Below are 14,290 nucleotides of genomic sequence, written 5' to 3'. Positions count from 1 at the left end.
AAGGTTGGGTAAAGGATACATCAAGTCGACCTGGAATTTACCTTACACACATAGATGTTATAGTGAAGGGAAAAAAGAGGTATTTCTTAGTGGTAACAACTGTAAAAATTCACTAAGCGGTACACTTCTGTGTCAAGGTATTAACTTGCATGGAGCCTGCGAAGGTTCATCAAATAACCTTTTTATGTCACCAGCACGGCCCTCCTGCAACACAGATAGAGCCTTTTTTCAGACAGCTTTCCAACGGCAGCTACGTTCTAATAAGTGACCACAGCTGTTGTGGCATGGTGCCAGGAATAGCCTATCTCATGAGCGTTACTTCCAGGGTCATTCGCTGTATGCAAGTATTGTATCCAAACAGCAAACCAGACAAGGAGGCAGCAATATGGCCTTCTCTGAATATCTCTTCTATTCGAATTGATACTTTAAGCAGAATGAAGTCTATTCTTTTACAGACAACTGTGCATTTAACCTCGTCCAAAGAGACGTATGATCTGCAAGTTGCAAGGACAGCGGCAGAGATACATACACTATTATCGACAAATTGCCCTATACATTTTGTAGAAATGTAAGGTCAAATCTTAAACATGTCAGATACCAGTGGCATCGCATATGTATTTAAGACAATTTTTTCGGGACTATTAGCACCCTTTGAAGCAGTCCTGAACATCTTCCAGAATTTCGTGCACTCTGTGTTCGGTGGCCTGCCTCTTCTTTTGGGACTTGTAGCAGAAATTTTATTTTTGTTCCTTCTGCTCCGATATGGCAAGTCCAGTCACAGACAAAACTCAGGCTACAATGGAAGAAACAATCCTTGCAATGAGATACCGAGAAAGAATAACTAAAGTACTCGGCTTTAGCTCGGCTAAGGGATCTGAATACCACATGGTTTCTTTCATTCAGACCAATCTGGCAAGATTGCATCTTACCTGTTCTACGATGCCTGCTATGCGGAGAAGAATGCGTGTTGGACGTCTGTCTTACACTACCAACAGCAGTATCCAAGGATGTCGATACTTTGCTTGGTTCGGTATCGGCTCATGCAACGTGTTGTCCCCAGCGGCTACCTATTCTGATGACGGCATTCGTTGAGACCTCACCATTACGATTAGGTGTCGGTGAGGTACAAGAGGAAAGCGGCACACAGATACAACCTTCAGTGAGCATTGCTGATCCAGACATCGATGATGGCAATGAGTCTCACATATGCACTATTTCCACTTTTTCGGATTTGGTCCAACTTTCACCTACTGTTGTAGACAAATTCTTTGCCAGCCTATCTGAGTTAATGTTCTCTCCTAGCAACGAGAATAATTTTTGAATTACTTTTGAAAACATGAGCACACAGCGTTCCCTGAACTCTGAATTCGGCCTTCAGTTTTGATAAACAGAACTCCTAAAAAACGATTGGAACTAATTTTTGCCCTCAAAAGCGAAATTCTTTTCCCGTTCCCAAAATATTTACTTTTTTTTGGCACAAGGTACTCTGCTTTAAGTAGAACTATTCCTAGGGAACAAGATTTCTATTTTTGAAACTCTAGAGACAATATTTTGATTCAGCCTCTAGCACATGTACAGCATTGTATAAATATGTGATGAAATGGTCTCGACCTTCTCTTCTGTATTAAGAGCCATTTCATGAATGTAATTTTCGTGATTCATTCAGTCATCATCCAATGTACAATATATGCATAATCTGAATGATATCATTGCTTGAAAAGCGTACAGTATACTACTCATTTTTCGTGTACATACCATTTCAAATGCATTTTATGTATTTTGGGGTGGGCTGGAAAACACATGCATAGGTATATGTTTAATATTGCTTAGTATTTAGTAATGATGGACATTATACGTGGAGTGGGTGTTGTGAACGTATCTAGGACCCTATTTAAATATTCCCGATGTATGCCCTTATGTGGTTATAACAAATCATATCCTTATAAAGGCATAGGAATGATATCCATATTTAGTCATAACCAATGCAGACCAAATACGGCAAGGCTACTCCCATAGACTCCTATAAAGTACAACGCGTTCTTTAAACAAACCAAGCCTCCAGCAGCCCGGGAATTCCCCCTGCTTTTGTTTTAATTTGTCCAAGAACTCCTGGAGTCCTGAAAGAACTGTAAGTTCTTAGTGACGTCTTAGGTCCAACCTTATGTCAAACTCGGCACCTTCCAGGTATAAATATACCAGCAGCTGCCCTAACAAACACACGGTGGTTTGGAGCAGATCGGCTATGTACTTACCCGAAGCCCAGCTGTAACGAGAGCCGAAGGAAGCCGACTCTCCCATTGACGCAATGAGAGAGACGCTGTCTTTTCTCCTGCCGAGAAATCCAGCCCCAGTGTTTCCAGTCACCCTTGCGGGTTTCTGGGAGATCGAGTCCTGAGAACGAGATACAAGACCTCCTTCATTCTAAAACCAAGGTACGGAGCTGATTAGATCCTTAGAGAATTCTTGATTCAGATTCTTGGCAAAAACTAACTTAACTTAAAACTGCAGCTCACTTACTCCTTCCCACGTACTAGGCTTAGGTCAGGTACACCGGGGTAGGCATATCTTAGAAGCACCAGTTGAGTACGTTTAGTAAATGATTTTATGTATGTATATATTTTACCTATTTTAAACACGGTATGGCATAGAAACTGTACCATGCTTTTACAGTATTATTTCATAATACTCCTTTTACAGTACGCACTTTACTTTATAACAATGATTGCAATTGTGGTAACTCACTTCTCTTGCATGAGAAAGAAGACTGTTCAATAAATAACCTCTTTTATTGAAAACGCCCGTCTCCCCATTTCTCTGCGCTTCTGGTGAAACTAAGCATGCACGATTGACTGAGTAAAATAGTTATCTATTGTTTCCGCGACTCTGGAGATATACTCCTTATTCTGGAGGGAGCAAAGTTGTCATGTTACTGCGGTTGTCAGAAGCTAATCCCTTCTTGTCTATTCAGGGAAGTTAACACCTCCTTGTTTACTCGAGAAAGTTTCTAGTGACCTCTGAGCTAGCTGGCATTCATAATTAAGTCTAACATATTCAATAGAGACCTAGTCGACCTCAGTCCTACGTCTAAACTATCGTTTATGTTATTCCAATGCGCAGAGCCTATTGGGAATATAGGAACTGCACTACATGAAGACATGTCAGATGTAGAATTACTGACTCAACTCAAAGAGTTAATCAACATTTTTAGACAATTGGTTCAATATGTCATGCGGACTCTCACAGTCCAACCTCCAGTAGATATTCCACAACAAACCTCTTACCAGGGGAATACACAAAAAATTACACCACAGACTTTACACACAGTCATGGATAAATTACCTGCAAAACTTGAACAAATTCCTTTCTGGATAGCTCAGAAAATTACTGAAAGAGAAGAGGTATTTCCTAATACCAGCCCTAATGAGAAGCACAGAATTTTAAAAATCTGTTTACCAATGGGGATCACACCACATCTGGAGGACTGCACCACTGGGGGTACAGTCTTCGCTGCATTCTACACTAAAACACATGGTGTTCCGTCAATGGCGGTGATACCTGATATCCTGAAACAGATTCAGATTAGCCTGCTCTAAATTTAGGTATTAAATTACTGAAAGATGTTACTCAGGTCTCATCAATAATACTATCTAATATTAAAGGAGAAGCAGCATCAGTGGCGATCCGCCAGAAATTAACGGAATTTGATGTAACAGAACAACCACAAGACCCACAACCACAAGAAATAGCCAGAATAATTGAAAAATCCTATGAAGAATTAGGCAGAGACAGTTTGGGTTGGAAATCAGTGAAACCACAACTGTCTGAATATCCTGAAAAGTTCTTTACTAAAAGCACTCCTACATCTTCTAAAAAGAAGTGGGAAAATAGCAAACAACCTTCAAAAGAGAAGCGTTCTCATTCCAGCGGTAGGTCTCCTCCAAAGGAGCCCACTGAAAGGAGGTACAACTTCAGGAATAGGGAACCTGACAGGTATCAAGATACTGATACACGTTCCTCTCGTACTTTTCAGATATCATCACAGACATCCGAAAGAAGAGGACGGTCAGACAACAAGGAAGTGAAGTCCAAAGACGAGCAACACGTTCAGAAAAACAAAACAAAACCTCAATACACCAAAAAGAAGGTATAAGGTCTAAAAATCAGACATGCAGAGGATCTTGAGGACACCGTTCAAGAACTGAGAATGGGCTCAGACAATGTTGGACAGCGCTGCAGTAGTAACAATAGCTCGCCAGACCCCGAAGGGACTTTTGGAGACAGTGGACTTGAATGAGGACATTCAAGTTGAAACTGCAGACGCCAGGGTTAGTTCTCCACATAGGTTATATGAAATAACAATCTGGATGGAGGGAGACATACCAAGAAAAGTGAAAGCACTCTTTTGGGATCGACTTTCTAAGGATTACAACATACTTCTGGCTGAACAAGACTGGCCACCAGAATTTGTCAGGGATTGCCCATGTGGCGAAGACATCATAAAGCCAGCCTTCTCCAACCATATTCCAATACATTTAAAATATACCTATGCTTGGAAATGGTCAGTCGCCCAAGCCCCAGCATTATACAAAAATCATGTAGGATGGGATGAAGATTCACCTCACCATAAAATCCAGTTAAAAAATCAACCAACTGAACAAAGGCAGTACCCAGCTAATCAAGAAGCTAAAATCTAGGTCAGGGAGATCTTAGATCAACTTGAATACCAAGGGGTGATTGAAACATGCACCTCATCAATGAGCAATCTTTTGTTTCCTGTCTCCAAACCAGACAAACCTAATCACAAACTGTGTAGTTTGTTAAAGTCGCGCACTGTTCACATGGTGTGTTACCACTGTACAATAATCATGAACATCACAATGTGTTGAGATTCACACTGTTATATTTCTTACTTTTATATTAAACAGAGTAACAATCTGTTATCTAAAAATGTACATAACATTGACATGAATCAATTTTTATCATATACAAGTCTCGCTGTTATGCATGATCCAATATACATTAGGTAAACATTATTCATAAGAATTCCATTTCCATTGCCCAATGCATTTCGGAATCTTATGGTTCCTTCGTCAGGGGCTGATCTATAACAAAAAGCATATTATAATAATGTGTTAGCGTCCATGGGGATCAAAAAACAAATCTATGTATGTTCAAACAGCATTCAGTATGTGCCTACCTTATGGGTTTGTTGTGTGGTGATCCTAAAAGTTCACAATAATCTGTTCTGAAAAAACCAAATGAGCACTGTAACTCTATGCTGATAAACTTCCATTCTAACTCGTGTATCACAATAACAACAATGGCAAGGGGTCTGACAAGCACCCCTATAAAATCACCGCTTACCATCAACGGCTCAATTACAGGACTAGATACAACTGAAAAAACAAACATAAAAAAAAATCGTCAGATTCCACCTTCTCAAAAGGAGTAATGAATCCCATAAAGGGAACATCAAAACTGACGTACCTTGATTGTCAATAGTCAAAGCGTGATGCTGAAAAACATATGATAAGAAAATGCATCTAAGTTACATATCGCCACTTTGTGTCCACATACTGTAAAGATCATGGTAACAAACAATAAAGAGGTCTTACCACAATGAGCTGCAGTTACGCTCATCTACAAAAAACGAGAGAAACGATCATTATGACTATGAGCAGGTTATGAACGGGATTTTGATGTGCTATAAATCAGGGCCATAATGGTAGCCGCGTCGCATAGAAGCATACCTGTTTATAATGTGAAATTCCAGAGAATCAACCCGCTCTCAACGCCCTACAACACGTTTGAAGAGACTGCGTCGCTTCTTAACTGATCATGAGAAAAAAAAAATCAATGATGGACTCGAAAACACACAAGTGCCCGGTATTGGCGGCCATCTTACCGTGTGTTAAGGAAACGCCATGGTTACAATGGTTGCCACATATGTGGAACGTGGACTCGATAGACATGCCTTTAGATCATAAAGATCCCTACTTATGCCTCCAACCACATAATATGAACAAGTTGCCAAATCGCCACCTAATAAATCTCGGTACATAAACACGCGTTAAACTGTTGTGATCACCAACTGATAAATCCTGATCATTGACGCGCATTTCCACACGCTAAACTCATGTCTGCCCGATCGCACTCTGATGTCACGAGAGTTGTAAAAGTAAATGACGGACTATATGTAATGAAGTATCAATTCTCCTAGTCTAACCTGGAGGACATTTTAGTTCGGGAAACATATCCAGGGACAGAATAATTTCAGTAATGCTATACAAGTAACAAATGTTTGTGCCAAAGAAATATACTCCGGGAAGTATATTAATACTATGGAGCATAGAATAAAAAATGCCCAAATGTTGATGTGCTTCAAATAAACTCCAATGTCACTCATAATGCGAGGATTTAAACCACAATCTGTCCTCATTTGTTTTTTATGAACCTGCCTGAAAATATCATAGGTACCCCGATATCGCCTAGTTCCTGCTCAATTAGAAACCTCTTCTATGTGGGTGTTTATACAACCCTGTGTTAATGTAATCCAAGCGTGCGTAATCTAATACAAATGCCTTGTGTGAAAAATAATAACACAGTTAAATAAAATTTTATATATATAAATATATATATAGAACACATTCAATGTACAAAGTAGAGAAGAAAACCAGCATGTTCTGAAAACATTAACTATGTAAAAAAGTGTTTTAAATAAAACATGAAAAAGCTATCCTGTCATTTAACCACATTGGTATCATGGTGTTTAGGAATCTGATCCAATATGTCTCTCGTTGAAGCAATCTTTTGTGGTTATCTAACCCACTTTTGAGGGGCACTTGCTCAATAACCATAATGCGTAATAGGGAGATGGTGTGTTTACCTTCCAGCCAATGGACTGCTAGAGGGGAAGTAGTGCTTTGTGTCTGTATCCAGCTTTTATGTTCAGTTATTCTCACTTTTAATTTCCGTTCCGTTTTCCCAACATACATCTTGCCACATGGGCATTTAATACCATATATGACATTTTGTGAGTTGCAATCCGTCGTATGTCTGAGACTAATTGTGGCTCCTGTAGTTGGATAAGTGAAAGTATTTCCCAGTAATATGTTGTTACAATGGGTACAGTTATAACATTTTAAGGTTCCTTTAAACTGATGTGTGCTCCTTGGTTCTGTAGGCCGCGATAGAAGTTGTCTTAAATTTGGTGCTCTGGTGTAAGCATGGACAGGCGGTTCCTTAAATATGTCTTGAAAGTCTGGTTCATTAGAGAGAAGTTCCCATCGAGTATTGATAATTTGTTTCAGTTTTGCTGATTGTGTAGTGAATCTGGATACAAAAACAATTTTGTCATCTTTGGGACGCAATTTAGGTGTTAATAATTCCCTCCTGGTGAGTGTAGCCACTCTAGATTCATTGGTTTGGAAAGTGGTTGTTGGATATGCTCTATCAGCAAATTTCTGAAGTTGTTCTTGTTTTTTGGCTTGGTATGTATTGGGATCTGAACATATTCTTTTGATTCAAATCAATTGAGAGTATGGTAGGTTGTTAATTAAGCTTCTGGGATGAAAACTGGTGTATAATAACGCATTGTTCCGATCCGTGGGTTTAGTATAGAGCTCAGTGTGCAAACTCCTTCCATCTGTTGTCTTGACTACTCGTACGTCCAGGAATTCCATTGATGCCATATTGATGTTGTATTTAAATTTTATTCTTGGGTTTACCAAGTTCAATTGCTGTATCATCTCTTCCAGTGTTTCTCTTGAGCTAGTCCAAATCAAAAAAATATCGTCAATGAATCGACAATATAATTTGATTTTATTCCACCAGGTGGATTGCGTCATCAGGTGTACAAACTCAAATTATGCCATGAAAATATTGCCGTATGAGGGCGCCCCCAAGAAACCCATAGATGTTCCTGTTAATTGGGCATAGAACCGGTCATTCCACAAAAAGTAACTGTTTTGTAAACAAAATTTAAGGAGTTGAATCAATAAAACTTTATTGGTTGTCAATTCTCCAAGTTGCAATAACGCCGATTCGGCTGCTTCCAATCCATCCTGATGAGGTATTGAGGTGTACAAAGCCACCACATCTATCGTGCATAGTAGCCACGATGTTTGCATGTGTTGCGCCACTTCCTAATTTTAGAAATGAAATGTGTGGTGTCTCTGATATATGATCACCAGTTTTGAACAAATTGTTGTAAGAAATTATCAAGAAATCGTCCAAGGGGGTCAAAAATTGACCCACACCCTGAAACTATGGGCCTGAAGGATGGATTCAAAATGCTCTTGTGAATTTTTGGGATCATATATAATCGTGGGCATCGTGGGAAGGAAGTGATAAGGTATTGTTTAGTTGGTTTGTCTATCCAGTCAAGATCCAGTGCGTTTTGTAGAATTTGTGTTAACAATGCTTGCAGCTCATCAGTTGGGTCTACTTCCAATGGTAGATAGGTATTCGTATCCATTACATGCAGATCCACATTATTCGTGTAGAAGGATGTGTCCATGAGGACCATGGCTCCCCCTTTGTCAGCTGGTTGAATTGTAAGTTCCTTGTTGTTAGCAATGGCTCTTATGATGTTTTTATCTGATTTCGTAAGATTATGTTTTTTCACTTTCTTCAAATCCAATGCTTTGATGTCCTTTTTAACCATGTTTTCAAAGGTGTCAAGCATCTTGTGTGATACCGGTGGTTGAAATGTACTTTTTGGTTTAAATTTCTTATCCTTGTTAATTTCTGCTGATTGATACGGTACAATAACATTTGAAAAGAAATGTTTTAAACGCAATGTCTGCATAAACCAGTAGATGCTAGCTTCAAGTTGGATTTAATTAGGTGTGTTTGTTGGTACAAATGATAATCCTTTATTTAGTACCCTTACTTCTTGGGATGAAAGTTGTTTGGATGATATATTAACAATTACGTTACTGTTTTCCCGCTCTTTAGACTTCTGCCTCCCTTTTCCGCGTCTTGTTGAGCTTGTCCTCCTGAAGTTGCTTTCTGTTGTGGTGGTGGTAATCCTTTGTCCTGGAAAAAAAAGCAACCGAGCTTGGTGTTGATGTTTGCTCTGTAGATGGTCCTGCGGTTGAGGTAACTCTTGATGTTAATATCTGGACCGGTGGTCTTGTGGAAGAAGTGTCTTTGTCTGAAACCAGACTCTCCTTAGAAGATTGATTTGTCGGTTTCTTATGAGTGAATCTCCGTTGGGCGTATATCTCTGCCCCGGTATATACTTCGTTGAGTTTGTAATCAATGGTGTCACGTTTATATTTCCTCAGTTTGCCCTCCTGTAGCTCCTTACTGTATTTTTCAAGCTTTTGATTCAAACCCTCTAAGTTTATTTGCCAGGTGTTGGCCTCCAATCGAGTTTCTAGTTCTCCTTTTAGGACATGTATTTCATCTTCCAATTCACGAATTGTCTTTGAAAGTGCTTCTATTATAAGCAGGATTAAGTCGAGAGAGCATTTGTTGACAATACTGTACCACTTATCCATATATTTGGTGTTGAGATGAAATCAGAATAACATAGGTTTTATTGATAGCCTTAATCCTCTGGGAATCCTCTTGGCCTTATGGTACTGCACCAAGGTTGGCGCATGCATTTTCTGATTCAATTGTCGTCTTGTTAAATATTCGAGTTGCTTAAGTTGTTGGGATATTGATCCTCCATGGGCATCCATAGATCGTACCTCCTGAATGAGTGCATACATTTTATTAGCTTGATCAGAATTGTAAGCCATCGTGTTAGCTCTGTTTTCTGTTATGCTCGTTATGTTTTCAAACATCATTTTGAATGGTTAGGTGCTACCTCAATAGGTGACTGGGGTAATTAGATAATCCTATAGTGTGGGTATGAGGTGCACTCATTTAATCTAGCCCTACCTCTCTTAATACAATAATTCAAATGGTGCTGCGACTTGCAAGGGCTGTCATCCCTTGTGTACTAAATAGACCAACCTAATCACAGACTGTGTAGTTTATTAAAGTCGCGCACTGTTCACATGGTGAGTTACCACTGTACAATAATCATGAACATCACAATGTTGAGTTTCACACTGTTATATTTCTTACTTTTATATTTAACAGAGTAACAATCTGTCATGACATATTTAAGGAACCGCCTGTCCATGCTTACACCAGAGCACCAAATTTAAGACAACTTCTATCGCGGCCTACAGAACCAAGTAGCACACATAAGTTTAAAGGAACCTTAAAATGTTATAACTGTACCCATTGTAACAACATAGTACTGGGTAATACTTTCACTCATCCAACTACAGGAGCCACAATTAGTCTCAGACATACGACGGATTGCAACTCACAAAATGTCATATATGGTATTAAATGCCCATGTGGCAAGATGTATGTTGGGAAAACGGAACGAAAATTAAAAGTGAGAATAACTGAACATAAAAGCCGGATACGGACACAAAGCACTACTTCCCCTCTAGCAGCCCATTGGCTGGAAGGTAAACACACCATCTCCCAATTACGCATTACGGTTATTGAGCAAGTGCCCTTCAAAAGTGGGTTAGATAACCACAAAAGATTGCTTCAACGAGAGACATATTGGATCAGATTCCTAAACACCATAATACCAATGTGGTTAAATGACAGGATAGATTTTTCATGTTTTATTTAAAACACTTTTTTACATAGTTCATGTGTTCAGAACATGCTGGTTTTCTTCTCTACTTTGTACATTGAATGTGTTCTATATATATATATATATATAACATTTTATTTAACTGTGTTATTATTTTTCACACAAGGCATTTGTATTAGATTAAGCACGCTTGGATTACATTAACACAGGGTTGTATAAACACCCACATAGAATAGGTTTCTAATTGAGCAGGAACTAGGCGATATCGGGGTACCAATGATATTTTCAGGCAGGTTCATAAAAAACAAATGAGGACAGATTGTGGTTTAAATCCTCGCATTATGAGTGACTTTGGAGTTTATTTGAAGCACATCAACATTTGGGCATTTTTTATTCTATGCTCCATAGTATTAATATACTTTCCGGAGTATATTTCTTTCGCACAAACATTTGTTACTTGTGTAGAATTTCTGACATTATTCTGTCCCTGGATATGTTTCCCGAACTAAGATATCCTCCAGGTTAGACTAGGAGAATTGATACTTCATTACATATAGTCCGTCATTTACTTTTACAACTCTCGTGACATCAGAGTGCAATCGGGCAATCATGAGTTTAGCGTGTGGAAATGCGCGTCAATGATCCGGATTTATCAGTTGGTGTTCACAACAGTTTAATGCGTGTTTATGTACCGAGATTTATTAGGTGGCGATTTGGCAACTTGTTCATATTATGTGGTTGGGGGCATAAGTAGGGATCTTTATGATCTAAAGGCATGTCTATCGAGTCCCCGTTCCACATATGAGCCTACCATTGTAACCATGGCGTTTCCTTAACACACTGTAAGATGGCCGCCAATACCGGGCACTTGTCTGTTTTCGAGTCCATCATTGATTTCTCTTTTCCTCATGATCAGTTAAGAAGCGACGCGGTCTCTTCAGCGTGTTGTAGGGTGTTGAAAGCGGGTTGATTCTCTGGAATTTCATATTATAAACAGGTATGCTTCTATGCGACGCGGCTACCGTTATGGCCCTGATTTATAGCTCATTAAAATCCCATTCATAACCTGCTCATAGTCATAATGATCGTTTCTCTCGTTTTTTGTAGATGAGCGTAACTGCAGCTCATTAGACCTCTTTATTGTTTGTTACCATGATCTTTACAGTCTGTGGACACAAAGTGGCGATTTGTAACTTAGATGCCTTTTCTTATAATATGTTTTTCAGCATCACGCTTTGACTATTGACAATCAAGGAAAGTCAGTTTTAATGGTCCCTTTATGGGATTCATTACTCCTTTTGAGAAGGTGGAATCTGACGATTTTTTTTAATGTTTGTTTTTTCAGTTGTATCTAGTACTGTAATTCGGCCGTTGATGGTAAGCGGTGATATTATAGGGTCGTTTGTCAGACCCCTTGCCATTGTTGTTATTGTGATACACGAGTTAGAATGGAAGTTTATAAGCATAGAGTTACAGTGCTCATTTGGTTTTTTCAGAACAGATTATTGTGAACTTTTAGGATCACCACACAACAAACCCATAAGGTAGGCACATACTGAATGCTGTTTGAACATACATAGATTTGTTTTTTGATCCCCATGGACGCTAATACATTATAATAATATGCTTTTTGTTACAGATCAGCCACTGACGAAGGAACCATAAGGTTCCAAAATGCATTGGGCAATGGAAATGGAATTCTTATGAATAATGTTTACTTTATGTATATTGGATCATGCATAACAGCGAGACTTGTATATAATAAAAATTGATTCATGTCGATGTTATGCACATTTTTAGATAACAGATTGTTACTCTGTTAAATATAAAAGTAAGAAATATAACAGTGTGAAACTCAACATTGTGATGTTCATGATTATTGTACAGTGGTAACTCACCATGTGAACAGTGCGCGACTTTAACCAACTACTCAGTTTGTGATTAGGTTGGTCTATTTAGTACACAAAGGATGACAGACTTGCAAATCGCAGCACCATTTGAATTATTGTATTAAGAGAGGTAGAGCTAGATTAAACGAGTGCACCTCATACCCACACTATAGGATTATCCAAACCAGACATTACATACCGTCTAGTATTGAATTACAGACATCTAAACTCTTGTTGCAAAACATTTGCAGTGCAATATGCACATAGTACAGCATTAATGAATAACATTGTGAGTAAAAAAAATATAAAACCAACACAAGATATTTCTAATGGTTTCTTTTGTCAAAACATTGCACCTGAAAGTAGGTATTTGACTGCTTTCTTTATAATGGGGACACAGCGTCACTTCTGTCATCTCTCTCAAGAATTCAAGAATAGTCCGGGGTTATTTTCAGCAAGAGTAACAGAGTTACTGCAAACTTATGATGACAAGGCATTGTCATACGTCGACGATATCTATCTGACAGACGATGACTTGGCTAGGCACTTGAACAGAGTCAACACCATCATACTGGGCTTCACCAACGAAGGGTACAAATTCAATTTTAAAAAATCAAGAATTGCCCATCTCAACGTCCTTTTTCTAGGATATGAACTATCAAGTGAAGGCATAAGTCTGGCAGCCAACTTTTTAGAAAAGTGTGCGCTGCTCCAACCTCCAAAAACGCTGAAAAACTTACAATCGAGTCTAGGTTTCCTGAATTTTGGAAGAACTTACATTCTAAACAACGCAGAAAGGGTTAAACCTCTCTACGAATTAATCAAACCTGATTTTAAAACAGTAAATTGGACACAAAACACACAGAAATGTTGCTTCCACTCCAAACAGACATGTTAGCAACTAACCATTTAGAAACACGCGTAAATGTATGCAACTTAGTGATCCGAATCATTCCGGGTCAATGCGGATTCACGTACTTAATTTTTAACGAAGGTGAAAAAGTACCAAATGCATACAAATCACATTTGTACACACAAGAAGAAAAGAAATTTACTTCTACAGAAAAAATTCTGACAGCAGTTCAAACCGCTGTAGCAAAAGAAAGAGCCCCAGCACAGGGGAAACACATAATGGTTGTAACTCCTGTACCTGCCTTAGAGGTAGTGACAAAAGCGAGCATTCCAAAAGCTAAAGCTTTACATCCGAAATGGATACAACGGGTTAATTCTCTTGCGGCAACTGATGTTAAATACGTTTTTGATCCTCATTTGAAAACACAAGCATTCCTGCGAAACGAACAAGAATGTCCTCTGCCTACTGAAATTCTACCTCTAGACCAGTATGAATGTATAATTTATACTGACGGTTCTGCACAACCCGCTACTGGGGGTAAACAAGCTTATAGTTTAGCATGCGCAATCGTTATAGGTCGTATGGGCGATGGCAAATTTAGACCTATGGTCACAAAAATTCAATCTCTAGGAGATTGTACAGCTCAGTGAGCTGAGCTACAAGCATTCATCATGGCATACGGATCGCGAATACCCCACACTCATAGTGTGCGATTCTTTCTACTGTGTCCAATCATATAATGAATAAAATGCTTTGGGAACAAGTAGTTCAGTTGTGAAACGGACTACAAAACACTCACGTGATACACACGCTGAGTCATCAACGTGATGGCGTTCACGTTGAAGGGAATTCATTGGCTGATGAATCCGCGTGCGGGCTGTGCAATCGGCTTCCGTAGCTGCACTCACTCGTTCAATAATGAAAATAGAC

This window comes from Lissotriton helveticus, chromosome 4_1 (assembly GCF_964261635.1).
Source record: "Lissotriton helveticus chromosome 4_1, aLisHel1.1, whole genome shotgun sequence".
NCBI lineage: Eukaryota > Metazoa > Chordata > Amphibia > Caudata > Salamandridae > Lissotriton > Lissotriton helveticus.
Note: the sequence above shows the minus strand (reverse complement) of the source record.